At 48.7% G+C, this 6,947-nt stretch overlaps 1 pseudogene; it reads right to left on the bottom strand.

Annotated features, from left to right (window-relative positions):
* Window positions 1-5,209: 5,209 nt before the first annotated feature.
* On the bottom strand, window positions 5,210-5,354 carry LOC125541894 (small nucleolar RNA Z247; annotated as a pseudogene).
* Window positions 5,355-6,947: the final 1,593 nt, after the last annotated feature.

Raw genomic sequence — 6,947 nt, 5'->3', positions numbered from 1 at the left:
TGGCAAGCCATTCGTCATGGACGCTATGCTTAAAAGCTGCCAAGGCTTCGGCGTCCGGACAGTCGACAATTTGGTTCTTTTTAGTAAGAAACATGTTCCAAAGCTTTCGGGCTGACTCTCCGGGCTGTTGAGTTATATGACTCAAATCATCCGCGTCCCGAGGTCGGACATAAGTCCCTTGAAAATTTGCCCGAAAGGCATCTTTGAGCTCTTCCCAGCTTCCAATGGAGCTTTCGGGGAGGCTCTTAAGCCAGTGCCGAGCTGGCCCTTTGAGTTTGAGGGGTAAATACTTAATTGCGTGGAGATCATCTCCCCGAGCCATATGGATATGGAGGATATAGTCCTCAATCCAGACCCCAGGGTCTGTTGTTCCGTCGTATGCCTCTATGTTTGCGGGTTTGAATCCCTCTAGAAATTCATGGTCCAGCACCTCATCGGTGAAACATAGGGGGTGTGCGGCACCCCTATATCTGGGTGTACCGCGTTGTTCGGATGTTTGTTGTATTGCATCGTATACTGGAGCACACTTGCGTGGTCCGTAGATGGATCTGGTTTCGCCGTCCTTTTGATGCGAGCCCTCGCGTAAACCGCGTATTGGCTTATGTGCGGCGTTTCTTGCCGCTTTATGTTGGCCGTGAGGTCGTCTATCCGGCCAGATGACTATTTTAATTTTTGATTGTGGGGAGTCTAAGGCCTCCTCATCGAATTCAGGTAGCAACTTCCGCTATGGGTAGCTCTTGGTGGGGCGATTGCCGCCGTATTCGCTGCTGTGTTGAGTACTTTGCTTCATCTGATTTGGAGTGTGTCTTGCGCAGCCTTGAGCCTTTGCTTCTGCTTTTTTAGACTCCTTGCGGTGGCAACAAGCCTTTGATGGGCATTCTGTTGCTCCGGGTGTCTGTCCGGTGTGATGTCGTCCAGACTATTATCTTTGACAGAGTCGGGTTGTTCGGTTTGATTCTCCGTGTTGCCATGGTCCGGCGATGGCTCGCCCTGCTCTAGCGCTGGGTCTGTATGATCGTTGTTTCTACCGAGGCGGGATTTGGGGCGGCGCTTACGCCGCCGCTTTGACTGCTTCTCGAGGGGACAAGCCTTCGTAGCGTCCTTCCGTTCCTTGTCGTCGTCTTCTTTTAGTGTGTCCACCATGCATACGTTGTATGATGAGGTGGCTTTCCAGTGTCCTATAGGCGCTGGTTCATGCTCGTCTCCTACATCGTCGTCCATACCGTCGATGTTTTCGGAGTCGAAGTCGAGCATGTCGGTTAAATCATCGACAGTGGCTATGAAGTGGGTGGTGGGTGGGCGTCGAATTTCTTCGTCGTCCGCATCCCAATCCTGTTGGCCATAATCCGGCCAGGGCTCTCCTGACAAAGAGAGAGATCTTAGTGAATTCAGAATGTCGCCGAAGGGCGAGTGCTGAAAGATATCCGCGGCGGTGAATTCCATGATCGGCGCCCAATCGGATTCGATTGGCAGGGGCGCGGATGGTTTGGAGTCCGAAAAAGAGTCCGGCACCTTGGAGTCACGGGCGGTGCAGAGGATTAGGCTGGTGTTCGGCTCGATCGCCGTTGAGACTGCAGCCCCTAAGGCGGTGTCTAGCCACCCGTCCTCGATTGGCACAGTTGGCTCCGAGCTAATGGTCGGAGCTGATGCGGGCACGGCCTCTGGGGTACTGTTTGGCGGCAGAGCTAGGTCATACCCATCGTGACAGTGCGGCGCGCCCGGCTGTGGCCCGAATCCGTCGAAGATCAAGTCTTCGCAGATGTCGGTCGTGTAGTTCAAACTTCCAACTCTGACCTGATGGCCAGGGGCGTAGCTTTCAATCTGCTCCAGATGGCCAAGCAAATTAGCCCGCAGTGCAAAGCCGCCGAATACGAAGATCTATCCGGGGAGAAAAGTCTCACCCTGGACCGCATCGCTGTCGATGATAGTAGGATCCATCAAGCCTAACGGCGACGACACAGAGGAACTCTCAATGAAAGCACCAATGTCGGTGTCAAAACCGGCGGATCTCGGGTAGGGGGTCCTGAACTGTGCGTCTAGGCCGGATGGTAACAGGAGGCAGGGGACGATGTTTTACCCAGGTTCGGGCCCTCTTGATGGAGGTAAAACCCTACGTCCTGCTTGATTAATATTGATGATATGGGTAGTACAAGAGTAGATCTACCACGAGATCGAGGATGCTAAACCCTAGAAGCTAGCCTATGGTACGATTGTATGTTATGGTTGTTGTCCTATGGATTAAAACCCTTCGGTTTATATAGACACCGGAGAGGGTTAGGGTTACACAAGGTCGGTTACAAAGGAGGAGACATCCATATCCGTATTTCCTAGCTTGCCTTCCACGCCAAGTAGAATCCCATCCGAACACGAGACGAAGTCTTCAATCTTGTATCTTCATAGTCTAACAGTCCGGCCAATGGAGATAGTCCGGCTGTCCGGAGACCCCCTAATCCAGGACTCCCTCAGAGAGCTTTATTGAGTTTGCAAACAAAGTGTGGTGTTTTGGTGCTTTCATAACCAGGGGGTTGTCGAAGATATACCTCTTCTTCTAGAATACCATGGAGGAATGCATTTTGTACATCAAGTTGCTGAAGACACCACCCATGAGAGATCGCAATAGCGAGAACAAGGCGTATTGTGGCTGCTTTCACAACAGGGCTGAAAGTATCTTCATAATCGAGCCCATAGCGTTGTTTGAATCCTTTCGCAACAAGGCGAGCCTTATACCTATCAATGGAGCCATCTGCCTTCCTTTTGATACGAAAGACCCATTTGCAATCAATTATATTTTTACCGGGAGGTGGTGGAACAAGATGCCATGTTTGATTTTTCTGAAGTGCCATGTACTCCTGATCTATTGCACATCGCCAATTCGCATCACCAAGAGCTTCAGAAAGAGACTGAGGTTCTCCTGTAGCAGAGAAATTTCCATACCAATCATGCCAGGGTACAATTTTTTTGGTTGAACAATGCCTTTTTGAAGCCGAGTTTGAACACGTTGCTGGATAGGTTGCACATGAGAAACATGCACAGAAGATCCCGATTCTTGGGTGTCGTGCATGTCAGCAGGGCCAGAAGATCCACTGCGCCCGAGTCTAGGTGAGCCGCTGCGTTCTGAAGAAAAATCGGCTGCAACATCGGGAGAGGCCCCTGGCAGGCCAGATGGCGCGCGCTGGTTGGGGAGACGCCCCACGCGTGGAGAACTGGTGGGCGCCCGAGGCGAGCAGGTTCCAGATGCAGGTATGGTTGAGCCGGCCTTGGATCGCGCAGAGTGGGCGGGAGAATCATTCCCGAATCCCACATTGTCAGCGCCAGGGGGATCGTCCTCGGGATTGCCCCGGGGATCGTTTGCATCTCCATGTGGCCCATTATAGCCACTATTTTCTTCATTTTCCGCATTACTTTCTGCACCATTTTCACTGCTTTGCGTAACCTGCACACCAGATTCAAAGCTTCCAGAGGCATGATTAGTATGGTCATTAGTCAATTGGTCAGCACCTACTATTTCATCCCCTAGAATTTTGAGATTGGTAAGGGTAGGAGGTAAGAGGAGGATTTCTTGGCGTAGGCGGGCACCGGCATTGGGGTGTAGATTTTTGAAAGGAAAAACTGACTCGTCAAAGACCACATCTCGTGAAATATATACACGACCAGTGGAGATGTCAAGACATTTGTAGCCTTTGTGTTGAGGACTGTAACCAAGAATAGTGCATTGTTTAGAGCGAAATTCAAGTTTGCGAGAATTGTATGGACGTAGGTGTGGCCAACATGCACATCCAAATATTCTGAGAAATGAGTAGCCTGGCTTGGTAGAAAAGAGACGCTAAATAGGCGTTTGATAATTGATCACTTTACTAGGCACAATATTAATGAGATATGTGGCAGTGAGAAACGCTTCATCCCAAAATTTTAGTGGCATAGATGCTTGAGCTAGAAGAGACAACCCAACTTCAACTATGTGCCTGTGTTTTCGCTCAGCAGACCCGTTCTGTTGGTGTGCATGAGGGCATGAAACATGGTGTGAAATCCCTATCTTTTGAAAGAAGGTATTTAGTTTTTGATATTCACCTCGCTAATCAGTCTGCATGGTAAGAATTTTCTTATCGAGTCGACGTTCGACGAGTTTCTGAAAGTTTAAGAAAATAGAGAACACATCCGAGCGTTTCTTAAGAAGATAGATCCATGTGAACTTGCTGAAGTCATCGATGAAACTCACATAATAAGTGTTTCTACTAACAGAACATGGCGCTGGTCCCCACACATCGGAAAACACAAGTTCTAAAGGTGAACTTGAAATACTAGTAGATGTGGGGTAGGGAAGTTGATGACTTTTAGCTTGCTGGCAAGCATCACAAATCGACTCAACGCTAGAGTCATTTGAGCAAGGAAGCTCATTTTTATTTATAATTTTTTTGAACTATTCTTGGGGATGGATGTCCAAGGCGATGATGCCACCGTGTAGATGATGGTTTGGTGGCACTATATACTTGCTTTATTGGCGAGGAGGATGATGACTTGAAGGGATAGAGACCACCATGACATCTACTGTGAAGAAGAGCCTCCCTCGTGACCTGATTCTTGACAACAAAAAATTCAGGATGAATTTCAACAAAGGCCTTGTTGTCAATAGCAATTTTATGAGCAGAGGCCAAACTTTTCTTTGCCTCAGGGACATGCAAAATATTCTTGAGATGAAGTTTGTGTTTTTGGGAATGAATAGTAGTGCTACCGATGTGACTAATTACCATACCTGCTCCGTTTGCGGTATGAACCTTGTCGTGGCCGTTGTATCGTTCTCGAGTAGTTGATTTGTCGAGCTCTCCAGTGATATGATCAGTGGCTCCGGAGTCAAGGTACCAGTTTGTGTCAATCCCATAAGACGTTATTGCAGAACCAGCTTGACGAGTTTCATCAGGTACGTAGTCAGGATCAAACCGGTACCAGCAATCTTGGGCACTATGATTGGGCTTGGAGCAGACTTGACAAATCACAGTGGATTCTCCCTGATAGCCACGACCGTAGCCACCACGGCCTCCTCCGCGGCCACCTCCGCGGCCTCCTGCACCGCTGTGTGCAGTACGACCACCACGGCCTCCTGCACGCCCTCCTGCACGACCACGCTGTCCAAACCCGCCACGTCCTCTGCGAGCAGAATTGACTTGAAATCCAGGGCCACCGGCGCCCCCAGAGTGGAGAATATCCATGCGTGTGTCATAGCTAAGGAGCTGAGCATAGAATTCATTGAGAGTAATTAGATCTGTTGTGGGTCTCCCAAGAATCGATGCCACCAATGGATTGTGTTCGACGTCCAGACCCGCCAATAGATAAGAAATCAGGTCGTCATCGTCAATCCTCTTCCCTGCAGATGCAAGTTCATCCGCAAGGGCCTTCATCTTGGAGAAATAGTCTGCAGTAGACATGTTTCCCTTTTGCATGTTGGCCATGGCCATCCTGATATTGATGGTGCGAGCACGAGACCGAGAGGAAAACATCTGCTCGAGGGCTGCCCAGAGTTCAGCCGCACTAAGCAATGAGGCGACCTGAGTCAACACTTCCTTCCAGAGAGAATTGAACACGTACCCCATAACTTGTTGATCTTGGGCAAGCCATTGGGCATAGGCAGGATTGACAGCTTCCTGACTTCCCCCATCCGTGGTAGTGGTGATGGTTTTCTCCGGCGCCTGAACCAACCCATCCAGATAACCGGCAAGCATGGCACCTCGAATTGGGGGCAGGACTTGCGCCTTCCACAAGACATAATTCTCTCTTGTGAGCTTTTCAGAGACTTGTTGATTGAGGATGTGGGAAACGGAGGAGGAAGAAGCAACCATACAGGCGAACAGGCTCTGTTACCATGAAAGCGCTTGAGGGAGCGATGGGTGGAAAACGTGTGCCTCGGGCAGGGACGCTTTTGTGTTAAATAGATCGTGATCACATAGGTTACAGAAGAGGAAGCGAGAAGGCCTTCCAGAATACAAACGGGCCTTCTAGAGGAATCTAGACCGATCCCTTATAATGATGGGTCGGTTTACAATATACGTATGATCTAACAAGAACATCATCATTACACATTGTCTAACATGTTGGTGATCAATGGATGGATAAGATTAAACTCTTATGTTACTTCCTAGGAGGCAAGTTCCTTTTTAAAAAGCTCGCATTTCTCATTTAAATTACTATTGAACAAGTAGCTTAATGTGATGAAGATGAAGGAGTGCAGTGGTTGAACCATTTAATAATGTGTATAAGTAAGCCATAAATGTACGATAGGCTTCATCCTCTTTCCTGCTCACATAAATACCAAATACAGATCGGCCGAGTAGCCAGTCTACGCGGCTAGATGTCTTTCATGGAGACACCAGAGTCATTTAGCAAGAAAGCCACACCATTGCCCGTGGTTAGCCATGTGATGTATTGGGGTATTTTCCAATAGACAAGGGCATCTTTGGGATCACGACAAACGTACACGATTCGGCAGCCAAGTGCTGTCGTCTCTGGTGGGAGCAGCGCCATGGGCAAGTGCGCGACGAGAAGCCTCGATCGGAGATGAAAGGGCATCGATACTAGTTTGATTTGTGCCATCAGCTGCCGGGATTTTGATGAATGGCACGACATACTGAGGATAGTGAGTGAGGAGAGGGTGGTCCTTGAATGTTGTAATGGGGTCGATTGGTGATAGAGAAGGTGAGTGCTTTGAGTCAGGTGGTGCCACATTTTGGCTGCGTGGCAACCGTGGCTTGGCTCTGGGATGCACCTGCACTCTAGGATTTGAGATTTTCCCTGAACAGCACATACAACTACAAAATGGGAACTCCGGCATTCTTCAAAGGTCATGACCTTTATTTATATGAATTTAATAAGATTGAAATCCCACATAAATTTTTACATCAAGACATGTATCTATGAATTTAATTACGAAACTTCCCTTTCCTTTATAATTGTGAAGA

The sequence above is a fragment of the Triticum urartu genome, chromosome 2A, assembly GCF_056163025.1.
Source record: "Triticum urartu cultivar PI428250 chromosome 2A, HENAU_Tu73, whole genome shotgun sequence".
In the NCBI taxonomy this organism is placed as follows: Eukaryota; Viridiplantae; Streptophyta; class Magnoliopsida; order Poales; family Poaceae; genus Triticum; species Triticum urartu.
The sequence above is the reverse complement of the archived record's forward strand: the minus strand, read 5'-3'. Positions and strand labels throughout refer to the sequence as shown.